This window comes from Filicampus tigris, chromosome 13, assembly GCF_054856515.1.
Source record: "Filicampus tigris isolate MCC_2025a chromosome 13, RoL_Ftig_1.0, whole genome shotgun sequence".
Lineage (NCBI taxonomy): Eukaryota > Metazoa > Chordata > Actinopteri > Syngnathiformes > Syngnathidae > Filicampus > Filicampus tigris.
The window spans coordinates 22,113,754-22,126,936 of record NC_141229.1 but is presented as its reverse complement, the minus strand read 5'-3'; the positions used below and the strand labels follow the sequence as shown (position 1 = coordinate 22,126,936).

Here is a 13,183-nt window from a genome sequence, read left to right as displayed (position 1 = left end):
AGAAAAGGCCAACATTAGTAAATGTTAAAGTTTTTAAATGTTGAGACTGACCAATTTGAAAAAACGTTATGTGATTAAATATTAATCTACACAATAATTGCATTATTGATAAAGATAGGGATTCATAAAGTAAATGTTGAGGATTTTGAATGTTGAGACTGACTAATTTGTCAAAACGGTATGTAGGTGTTTAAATATAAGACTACACAATACTTGCATTATTAATAAAGAAAAGGTCAACAATAGCAGATAATGATCAAATACAGAGTCTATATAATTAGTCTACACATTAATTTGCATCAATTATAAAGGTCAACATTAGTCAATGTTAAAGTTTTTAAACATTGAAACTGACCAACTTGTAAAAAACCTTATGTAAGTGTTTAAATATGATTTTAAATAAATGAATGCATTTTTAAATGAAATATTATTTCCACAATAATGGTTTGAACTCTCCCTGACACGTCTCCATTTATGGTTGCTGATGGTTGGAGGTTCACAAGCAGACCATTTGGGTACGTTCTCCTTAGCCATGCAAGAGAGGAAGGGGACTTTTTTAAAGTTACAAAAAAAACCACACCAAGTTGCGTTGTACGCTGTTTACAGACAAGCTAGTGATTAGAGTCCCTTTGTCACTTACCTAATATGTAGGGAAGTTGTTACACCTCAGTACTGTTCTGAAAAGAAAAAAAAAACATTTTAATCATTCAGAATTTTTAAAAAGTGAGTTTATTATTATTCTAGACTAGTTGCCCCTCACCCATCCTAAATGGACACGCATTTTGATACACAAAGGCTCTCAAGAAATCGCCGGTAAATAACCGTTTATCTACATTCCTCTGATTGACTCCCCTGACTGCCTTGCTCACATGTGATCAAACACGCATACACACACGCTAAACACGCACGCTCGGCCACATACACACACACACACACACACTCGCACACGCATCCCCTCAAGGGAGGGCTGCATACACACACGCGCATGCCTTCAAAAAGCTTGTTGCTAGCTGTGCTGTTTATCAGAGTTTGAGCTACACTGTATTTACTAACTCTACATGGATTGAAATCACTCCCATTGAAGAACACAGGTCAAACATTTACACGTCATCTAGTTACAATACGTGCATATGATCTAACTTGGAGAACTTGGATGTTTACAAATACATCATACCAAAGTATTGTATATAAAAAATATAGAGATATATAGATGGCATAACTTAATGTTCTATTTGGCATTTTCAGGAATATGCACAAAGACATAGTTACACCTGAAAGAGGTGTAATGATTTCACAGATTGTTATTCAGGAATGCATGGACGGCTAAAATCCTAAAACAAATAGATAATAACATAAACTAGTGTTATTCATGAATGCATGGATAGCTAAAAGTGTTATTCATGCGCGTTCAGTTAAATGTAAAACAAGATCACATTTAGATGACATAAACTTGTGTTAGTCATGAAACTAGGAGAAGTATTTTAAAGGATGTACTTACTGTCCATTTTTTATGGTCTGCTTGTCTCTGCATTTCTTTGAGATGGTGCTCCGCTGAGATTCTTCTTCTCGTGCCACTCCGTTCATATCGTTCATACCTCTCTGCATTTGACTCTTAATTTACGATTTGAAAGGTTATTTGGAATATTGGGTTTTCTCACCCATCCTGACAAGACAAAATCTGTATAGGCCTACATCCCCCACATTTTTCCAAGGCTAACTTCCTAATTAACAACGTGAAAGTGAAAGTATAACCACTGATGAACAAAGCACCTCATTGTAAGACTTATCATACGCACACACATTTCTGGGGAGCCCATAGACACCTGAGTGAGGCCTATCTGTCTCTATTTTAAGAAGGCATGCAGGCTCCGAGCACAGGTGGGGGGCAAGAGTTTTGTGCTGACACCACAAAATGAGAAGAGGCATGCGCTTAGACTTTTCACAATTATGTTGCCTTAATTGTACACTAACCTGATGATTGTATGGGAAATGTCCTAACACGTTGTATTAGAAAAAAGAGCTTTAATTGGCATCCGCTCTTTGAAACCATCATTTTTTATGCCTTGAAAAGGCCAGGGGTTATTTGGGAGTTTGAGAGATATTTTGGAACGGCTGGGAGGTGGTAATATAAAATTAATGTTTGTGAAGATGCGTGAGGGGTATGCAACGCATATACACAAACGCACAAACAAACGCCTCCATACACATGCATGTACAACTACATTCACATGCACACATCCACACACACGCACGCACGCATACTCACATCCACACACATACACACACACACTCACACGCACACGCTCACCCACATGCACACAAGATGGTCTGACTGCTTTTGCTCCTAACACACAGAGACAGAATCCTAGCAAAGGTGGGGGCTACATTTCTGTGTCGTGGTATGTGAAGAGGCCTTTTTTTTTTCTGAGTCCTGCGCTTAGACTTTTCAGAATTGTGTTGCCTTAATTGTATGGAAGAAGCCCTAACAAGCTGTATAAAAAAAAGGAGGTGCTAGTCACGATCATTAAAAACAAACAAATGAAAAATAAACACAAAGCCATGTATGCACAATCATGTCTGGAATCGTTCCTCTGCTACTTTGAACGAGGCGGAAGTATGATGTCATCCATGCCCATATTTGGGCATGCCGGAAAAGACGGCGGCAGCCTAAAAACATGTCTGTACATGCCTTGATCTGTTCAAATGCCCGGGCATGTCTTGAGTGAGGCGGAAGCATAATGTCCATATTTGGTCATACCGGAAGGGGGCGTTAATCATAAATGACGTGTTAAAGGGGTGGGGACTAGGAAGTACCAAAATGGCGGACAAGAAACGAAGCATGGCAACGTAAAATGGCCAACCGGATGTGAGGTATCGGGGCGGGGTTAGGGGTAAAATTGCGTTTCCGGACTACAAAAGGGGTGTGGTTAGATGAGGTATTGGGCGTGTTTAGGGGTGGGGCTGGACTTCAGGACTACAACATGATGTCATCAAAGCGCGCGGATTGGAGTGGGGTTTATGGACTACAAAATGACATCATCAAAGGGGTTTTGCCAGGGGAGGGACTCTACTTCCGGACTACAATATGATCAAAGGGGCAGGATTTAGACCGGATATGATGTCATAAAAGGGGCGTGGCTAAATGACTTCCTGTGTGACGTCACACCTGTCAAAAGTTTGACGAAAAGTGGATCTTATACTTCTTTACCCTGCCAGTGGCATAGAGCCCCAGTCAACTTAGCTCCACCATGTGTTTTTCCTCTAACACATGGCTCCAGTGACATAGCCAAAAGGTAATGATTTGAGGCGAACCCCAATCACCACTCGCTTTAATAGATTCATATCAGTGGCGAGGAACAAGGGCAGCGACACAATGTGAAGCTTCATCACCAGATTACTATGTCCAATAATACTCAGACAAAACTGTGTGCTAATCAAAATTTAACTCATTATAGAATAAAAAACGCCAGTTTACTGTGTCTTTACTGTTTGTAAGAATCATGTATAATAATTAGTATGTTAGGATGCTTGCTGTCCCACATTTGAATTATGCAAAATAGAAGTTTGATGACTAGCCTTAGCCTTGTTGTAGTCTCGACGTTAGCCTCGTTCTAATCCAGCCTTGTAGGAATAGATGTTCATCTTTAGCCTTCTTCTGATTTAGGACCAGCTTGCTTTGTGTGCCTTATTGCTTTCAGACATGCATAATGATGACTCACACACACACGCACACACATAGACATACCAAACTCAGAATGTCCCAACTGCTTTCACCCCCCTTTCCCTTAGAGTTGGGACACCTTTGTAATCAGGGAATCCTAACAAAATAAAAGCGAGGAGGCGAAGGGGCTTATCAGAGTGTTGCTAAGAACTGTTGCGGTAGTTCCCTTTGATCTACTTGCGCAAGTAAAATGACAATATTGTGTTGAGTGTCTGCTCTCCTCATTTTGTGCGTTGTTTACTAATGTCTCACTTGGTGTGAACCTGACAATATACTAATACTTGGTAATACTTGGAATACACTGGCTCGTTGAAGCGTAGATAATGGGGAGTGATATTTTAAATAAATTTTTTATTTGTTTCTGTTTTCTTTGACGGTCTTTGAAAATATGTTTTCCCATGAAAAGTGGTACTAAAAAGTTTGGGGACAACCGACTTTTTAAAAATAAATAAATAAACATGTATGTGCGTGCGTATGTGTGTACATTAGAATGTCAGTGTTAAGTAAATATTTTAATAATTTTATGATTATTTTTTTCTTTGAAGTGTTAATTAATTAATCATAGTTAATCACATTTTTTCATAGTTAACTCATAGTTAATCGCATATTTTATTTATTGTTAAAAAAATCCCTTGATTTTTCTGTCCCATTATTTTATACTTGGAATACGCTGGCTCGTTGAAGCGTAGATAATGGTGAGTGATATTTTAAATTATTAATTTTAATTTGTTTCTTTGTCGGTCTTTGAAAAGATGTTTTCCCATGAAAAGTGGTACTAAAAAGTTTGGGGACAACCACCTTTTTTAAAATAAATAAATAAATAAACATGTATGTGTGTGTGTGTGTGTGTGTGTACATTAGAATGTCAGTGTTAAGTAAATATTTTAATAATTTTGTGATCATTTTTTTCTTTGAAGTATTAATTAATTAATCATAGTTAATCACATTTATTCATAGTTAACTCATAGTTAATCGCATATTTTATTTATTGTTAAAAAAATCCCTTGATTTTTCTGTCCCATTATTTTCTTGAATTTTAATACCCTTAACATGAATAAGAGGATTGATTTTCTTATGCAAATACTTTATTCAAGCGAAGTCAACCCAAACACATTATCTTTTAAGAATGTGCTCCATGCAAGACCACTAGTTTAAATGATAAAGCAATAACAGATACACATCGTTGAATTTGGACGTCATAGGTGCAATAGCTGTAGTGATCAACCGGTTGAGCAGTGCTCTAAGACGAGGAATACTACAACTCCCACACAACGTGAGGATAGCCGAAAACACAGCAACAGAAACCAGGACAGAGGAAACCAAGTCCTTATATTTACCAAATGTTCTTTCCCACCACTCTGTCCAAAGAGACGTCTCCACACCAAATGCTGAGAGATGTGTGCTAAATACACATTTGTAAACATCTTTTGTAAAAAATCCACTTAAAATTTGTAGAAAAAGTTTTCTTTAGTGTAAACAAATGAGGTTTTGAGCAAAACAAAGAAAATTGCAACTTTTATCGCAACTTTTGGGAAAATGGCCCGCAAAATCAGTCATTTTAGACTGCAACAATCATAAAAAATGCCCACAAAATCCTGGAGGGACTGGCTGTTGCCTAGCCGAATGTTTTTGCAAAGTTGCATGAGTTTTTCTGCAAGTTTAGAACAAGTTTAGAAACTGTTGTTTTCTTGGTGAATAGAGCGTTGCCATGGCAACAGCTTTTTGCAAAAATTCACAAACTTCAAGTTGCAACATCATGAAGGCTAAAACACATTTCTGAGCAAATATGACGTGTATCTGGTTAACTGCTGGCATAATAACATTAAAAAATAAAACATACATTTCCTTTAACCAGTAGGTACCAATACGGTAAAAGTTAAGTTAATTAAATGTCTACAGGCCTAGACTCTCATCAAATGTGAGAAATCTTTATTAGAAATTATCATGAGGATGAAGTTACAGCAGCCTTTGTAGTCAAGCTGACGCCAAACTCTTAAGTAAATTCAAAATGGCGGACTTCCTGTTAGGTTTAGCATATGGTACTAAGAGGCTTTTTTGTAGGTATTGGACTGTTCTAGACGAAACATACAACCGGGGCTGCTTTTTAAAAACTTTCTAGGGGGCGCTAGCGAGCATCTTTTAAATATTTCACAATTAACTAATTAAAGACGTTGACAAGATTCACCTGCTAAAAAAAATCCACAAAAAACTGATAAAGAAATACTATACTTGGACAGCCAAATTAGGAAGACAGATCTGGAAATTCAAATACTGGAGCACAAGTTAGCGGGGGTGCATTGTCACAGATGAATTATGTGAACTATTGGAACATTGACACAACTCGCATTTGAATTTGTAGGAAATAAATAAGACCAAATGAAATGTGTATTATGTCTGATTACTGTGGTGGTTGCGGTGATGATGGTGGTGACTTCAAGAGATCATCCAGTCGTGACGGTCCATTTTTCAATAACAAGCTCAATTTATGTTTTTTTGTTTTTAAATCAGGAAAATGATATTATCTTACACTTTAACTTTTATCAATTTGTTTTGGAGAAATAAGTACAAAACTAACAAGTTCAGAACTGCCCACAAGAAATTTGGCCACAACACTTCCCTCCCTTCATGCCTTAAGGCTTCTTTATACTCCCGTGGACGACGACGAGCAAGTAACTGCGGCAATGCCACGGGCAGTTTGCCTTTATACTCACGCACAACCCACACGCGTTGTTTTGAAAATGTATTGCAGTTTCACTCCAAGTCACAGTGTGTCGCTACGTCTGATACTGACGAGGACAGCGCAGTGCGGAATTTCCATCTTTAACGGCCAATTCCGGTCGCCATTTTTACTGCCACGTAACGACCTAAACGACAGCGACAATAATGGAAATCATGCCTCCTGCAACAAAGGGACCTAGATGACTAGACGATGCATTTAATTGAATTGCAAAATCAATCAGGAAAGTGGCGGCGAAGGTGATATATGCGTGTCAAGGTTTCTTTACACACACATAAGTGACATAACATCCATGCCACTGCCAAACTAGTTTACTTCGCAGCAGCAACAAGCTGTGTGATGGATCCGCTCCTGCGTAATGACAAATTGCCCTCAAAGAACCAAACCGGGGAAAAGTGTACCATTGTAACATGTGACATAAAGGACCAATCACGAGGGAGAATGCACACGGTGTCGTATACACAGCAGCAATTTCTAACGTGTGCACGGCCTGTGTTGCAGACCTGTCGCCAACATGTCGCACAGCAAGACGCATCGATCATGTGATGCAACGCGGGAGCGTAAAGAAGCCTTTAGTGTGATGTCATGGCCGAGACCAATTACATTTTGTCCATTCAAAGCCATTGTAAACGTCGCTAATATTGTCAAAATAATGGGGATCATTTGGCCCAAATATGTGTGTGGACATCTCTACTTAGGCCCACCTCAGCCTCTGAAAACATCACAAAACGATTAGCCTTCCCATGCCTGACCTAAAAGAGCAAGAATTAAGCAGCCTACGTGCAGCTTTGGTGCAGTTCCTGTTACGTCTGTCATTTCATTTCATAAGTCACCAAGATACTCATACACATTGCGTCACGAGAGGCTTTTTCATAAGTTGAATCGCACATAGATAGTTATTGATTACATTTAAAGTGTTAGCCTAATGTAACCCACTTCAGAGTGTGTACCTGTCACTGCTAGGTTTGTAAGGAGCTGAGAGTTGAAGCAATAACGGAGTGACACATGTTTAATGTTGCAAAAATGTGAACTTTTAGTTGCACAAAATATGCAAACAATTTACAGCCTGCGCGCAACTCCTAAGGGCCCAATAAGTAATACAATAAAATTGTCCCTTGTGGAAATTGTTCTTTGAGGATCCAAGATTTAGTAAAGTCAAAACTCAAGGGGAATAGTCAAAAGTCAGGGAAATGTCCAGGAAGGGGACCTTGTTGTTCTTGGTCAACAAGATTGGCACAATTCTACCATAGGATCCGCTGGTCAAGCTATATGGTGGATTTTCACAGTTCGTCATGGGAGGCTCGCCATCAAATGGATCACTGGTCCACTTTGTAGAAGGACTGAAGCTTCTCGTTTTTTTTCTTGCATCCCAAAAAAAACCTGACCTATATAAACAACAGGTTTATAGTCCAGAATAATAAATGCAGTATAACCTAACTTTGTTTTCTAGGTGTTGTACATTAAAATCCCTTTCAGTAAGGAAAACAAAATAGTATTGTTGCAGGAAGGTAACAATTAGTATTTTCCTATTAACAGTTCAATGGAATCAAAATATAGCATTTTAACCTTTAGCAATTAGAACGGATTGCAGTTATATGACCACAATTTAATTATGAACACTACAAAACACAAAGACACATTACCTTTGAGGTAATACGCATCACTCACATTTTCAATCTGTAGTATCTACGTATCTTAAGTCACAATTAGAGACTGTGATTAAATGCTTCACAGTGTAAGAACTACACTAGTAAGTACTTATCTTTATGAAATATGACAAACAAGTAATCATTTCACTTTTAAATCATGAAATAATTGCTTTTTACAAAAAAATACATTCTCCAGAAACAACATAAAATGTGCAAAATATCTTTAGACAGCCGCTAGCAAAGACTCATTCACCTCGTGGTGTTTTCTACATACACAATCACAGAGAACTTTCCAGAGCAAGCTTACCAAGGAAGGGGATTTTCCGCCAGAAAGCCAAGCAATAAATGCTTCCTTGACGATTCTCGAAGTTCTAAAATGACATTTACATGGGTTTACCTCATAAGCAAATGCATATTAAGTGTCAAGGAAAAAGAAGCAGGTTTTGCATACCTTTTTTCTTCTTGTTTCACATTTACACGGGAGAAATCAGAAGCCAATGCTTGATCGTACTCGCGATGTTATGCTATCATCAGTACTGCAGAGCACTACTCCCGGTTTCTTTGCAAAATAAAGCTTCCGCTTTTCAAAATAAAATACTTATTATTCAAACATAAAATATGACCAAATAATGATTCGAATTTAATTAGTTAGTTAAACCCTTTTGAGGTGGGTTACACTAACTTCAGAGCTGGGCACTTGACCCTTTTTTGCCTGTCCGGCCGCGACCCTCCACCCTTGACCTGGGTACCCTTCCGGCCGTGACCCCCCGGCCATATTCATAAACATTGTTGGCCCCCACCCCGTTCCAAACACCAACCCCCAAAAAAACGTGCACAATGCCCCCACGGGAGAGATGCTAATGGTTTATTTAAAGACAATTAGCTGGCTAACTTACTATTCAAACCCGCTGCGGACACGCTTCAAACGCGTCACTTACTCACGTACTTAACCATGTAGTGTATGGACCTACTTTTCCAGGCGTAGTTATTCGACCTGTGATTTCCTCAGTGCACCGCGACATGCGCGGAGTGATATAATTTCAAGTGTTATCAGTGATTCAACTCGTCTGTGAATGAATGCCGTTCACGCAATAAAAAGAAGCTGAGCTCCGAGACCTCTCCAAGTTATTGAGTTGTGAAAGACACAACAACCCAGCTGTGTGTACTTACTTCCATTGCGAGCCATGGGGTTGGTTTTGTCGTATTGTATAATTATTTGGGTCCAACAGACGACAAGTCTGCAAGCATTCAACAAGTTACCGGTACTTATTTTCCACACTCCCCTCCTTCACACTTCCCGGCCTTCAAAAAAAGCATGCCAGCAAACCACTACACAGCAGTTTTGCTACTGCGTATTTAAGGAAGTAGGGAAGTGCATGATGTGCCAGTGTCATACTTGATGTGCCGAATGGGCATCCGGCCGGACCGGAGGGTCCGACCGGTCCGGCCCAGGGACGGACTGCCCAGTTCTGCCCAACTTACTTTTTCTCCGAACTCCACCCCTACGTGGTACTCTCTCCATCCCCTATCCGAAAATGAGGTACGTTACACGGCCACACTCTGCTGAGCCAACCTCCGGGGCTTGTATTTATCCGAAATTGACGCACACGGGCCAGCCCACTCACACCGCAACGCCACTGTTTCTCTGGCTGGACAGAATTGTGATATAACTCCCACGCTGCTGCCAAACTAGTTTGCTTCACAGCAGCCAACAAGCTGCATAGTGCGGATCCTCTCGTCCGTGGTGACAAATAAAATACCCTTAAAGAACCGCGCTGGGGAGAAAACTGAACGTCACCACAGCATGTGACATAATGGACCAATTACAGCAGAGCATACTACGTGCAGCAACAATTTATGACGCATGCGTGGCATGTGTTGCAGACATGCCCAGCACAACGTGTTGGTCACGTGATGAAATGTGGCAGTTGTCACCCGGGCATACATGGGAAATTAAGGATACCTTTAGCGCACAATAGCGAATGATTACTGACCCCTTGAACGTTCTATGCTTGACTACGCTCACTACTACCTAATTGGACATCACAGCAATCACCATATCGTCATTATAGGGTGACGGAATGCTTGCTAAACTGTGGGTACGGATTAGAAACTGTGGGTCCTATTACTAAACTGTGGGTACAGTTAGGGGTGGGCGATATGGGCAAAAAAGCTATAATCAAAATTTTTTCCAAAAACGCTAACGATAATTTGACGATATTCTACATAAAAATATTTTAAATCTGCACTTGCTTCACAGACCGGGATTTTTAATTATTGTCCTCTTTTTAGATGAATCAGATAGACAGCATTTGTGAACAACATGTCCTTTAAATTGCTAAATACAGCTTCTGCAAAACAATGATATTCTACGACAATATTTAACAAAGAACAAAAAATTATGCATAGACCAACGTATTCAGAATAAAGTTAAATAACAAAACCGCAATTTACCGAAAAGTGCATTTTCCCACTCATTCATCGCTGTGATATGTAGAGTTACACGAATAAGCCGTCGTAGTTTGTGCAACATGCCTCGGGAATACAGGCTAGTTATGAATGATGCGGACTACAAGCGTGTAAACTGAATGTTAACCGATCATCCAGGATGTCACGTTTGACTTGCTCGCTAAATTACTGAGTGTGTGTGTGTGCGTGAGTGTGCGTGAGTGCATTTATATTTGTTGATTCAAATCGGTGACTGTTTTCTGGGTCTGTGTGTTTTAAGCTTTTGCGCGGTTGCCAAATTTTCCTCATAATCCATATGGCTCGTGGTGCAACAGAATTGCTCTTCACCGTGACCGTTTTGGCACATTTAACAATGTTATTCACACCGACGTCAGTTTAGTCAACCCCAAGACTACGGACGACGTGGCGCCTCGCTATGAATCCCTGCTCAAGGTTCCAGCTCGGCTGCAGTGCGGACAGAGTCACGTGACCGCGTTCTGCCTGCTGATTCGGCGAATGATTATCACTTCCTCCTCCTCTGCCGTCAATGCACCCTGATTTCAGCATTTCCTCATACTTTGTGGCCGTCAACTGACTCGAGTCGTTGTGCTTTTAGAGGCAGTATTAATACTCGATAATATAAAATTACACATCATGAAAGAAATATTGACAATGATATCGATGACGATATGTATCGCCCAGCTCTAGGTACAGTTTATTAAACTGTGGGAACGGATTAGTAAACTGTGGGTACATATTAATAACACCGTTGCCATTCCAACCACCCATGGATGGTTTTGCTTGTCGTGCACACGGGACATTCACTACATACTGAACAACTTCAAAGCATTCCTGGGCATGTTGTATATGGTTAGAAAACTGAGTTCCCACAGATTCCAATGATACCAAACATTATAAGATACAATCATATCTGCAGGCTCGGCGAGCATTTAAGTCAAAACAATGCTAACACACAAAAAATGTGCAACTCACCATTTCATCCTCAAATGTCCGACACAATTTCATAATCCATAATGATCATATTACATCAACAAGAGTCCAGTAAAAGAATTCCAGTAATATAGTTAGTCCACAACAAGCCTGACATCCATAAAGCCACATTATTAGCTGCTGCAACCGTTACAGGTTGTTAGTTATCAGATACATATACATATTACATATGTACATTTTTTCCAGAGTAGATTTAGTTATCTTCGACAGATTTAGACACACGAGCTTTCAAAACATAGGCTGGACCTTAGTTTGATTGATTGCTTACTTGATCAAATAAACTAATGTTTCCCATGTCAGAGTTCAACAACAGCCAATGAACATATTCCATGCGTAAATAGTACCACCCCTGTATATGGATGATTTGTCAGTTATTTTTGCAGTCACAACCAAACTTTCTAAGATGGTGATTGACGCATCCAACGGCCAATGAAATTCTTCCCCAAAAAACATGGAAACTGTGAATGTGTGTTCATAGCCCAGCGACATCAGGGCTGTGCGTCAGAGCGCACGTCATTACGCGTCACCTTCTTTCATTTTTCTGCATTTTTTTAAAATCTCGATGTAGGATATGATAGCGCCAAGTCTTACTTTTCATGAGAACTCATGATTGTTGAAGCATTCCACAATAGCAGCCTTTTCCCCTACGTATGTGAACATGGTTGCAACATGATTCCAATGGGATTCAAATGGCACACTTTTGGTTCGCCTGGACATCCCTTTAGTAAAACTTGTGTGAAATGCTCATTTTCTGTCGTATTATTGTCAAATTTGAAATGGAATTGTAGGAGCCTTTGAGCTGTAATCCTGTTGTGTTATTTAAGTCCACCACCGAATACAAAATTTTCTAGGCAGATTTTTGGAAAAGAAAAAAAATAGGCGGACATAAAATCCGCCTTCTCTTATGTATTCAAACTTCCATAATTCAGTGCCAGTTGCATTTAAAAAGAATCTGACAGTTGAGAAGAAAAATTCAAAGTGTTATCGTCAAAAAGAGACCAAAACTATGCTGATACTCCAAATGGTTGAAGTACAGCTTTGGGTGCACCTTTTTAGGTGTTCAGGTAAAAATACCAGGGGAGTGGCAAGGGTTTTTTAATAAACTGTGGGTACAGATTAGTAAATTGTGGGAACAGATTACTAAACTGTGGGTACAGACTACCAAAAAAATATGTGTTCTCATACCCTGGCACCAGAGGGGCTCCGTATATTTCTTTTAGTAACTATATACATTTTTAATCATTTTAGATTATGACAGAAATGTTCGTCTTTGCTACAGCTATATATACACAGGACATATATATACACAACCACTGTGCATAAGTGCATCAACCATCAGACTGTTACCCACCCTTTATTTTATGCAATGCAATACAGTCAATTGCCATTTTTTGTTATCCGCCTCACCAACAATATGGGTTTTTATTTTAGTTCCAGGCATCTGGTTACTCTTGGAAGGGAAGGCACAATATGTTAAGGCATCATTATCAAAAGGGTACTGCCTGTTTAATCACAATTTTTGGAGAGGTGGTTTTAATTGATTCAATGAACACTGCCTATTTTTATCGGAGTGTCCGTTTTTGGGGATGACCATAGTGTGTCACTGTTTTCCCCATG

The 13,183-nt window shown here is 39.5% G+C and overlaps 1 long non-coding RNA gene across 2 annotated transcripts in view; it reads right to left on the bottom strand.

Annotated features, from left to right (window-relative positions):
- The window catches only part of LOC147137956 (uncharacterized), a 69,175-nt gene extending 60,543 nt beyond the window's left edge, over window positions 1-8,632 (bottom strand). Inside the window, exons 1-2 of one of the 2 annotated variants that reach the window (XR_015089240.1) lie at window positions 8,559-8,632; window positions 8,415-8,478 (exon numbers count right to left, since the gene is read on the bottom strand). This is a non-coding gene — a long non-coding RNA (uncharacterized LOC147137956). The remainder of the gene's footprint in view (window positions 1-8,414; window positions 8,479-8,558) is intronic. The other variant, XR_015089241.1, reaches the window with a different exon arrangement.
- Window positions 8,633-13,183: the final 4,551 nt, after the last annotated feature.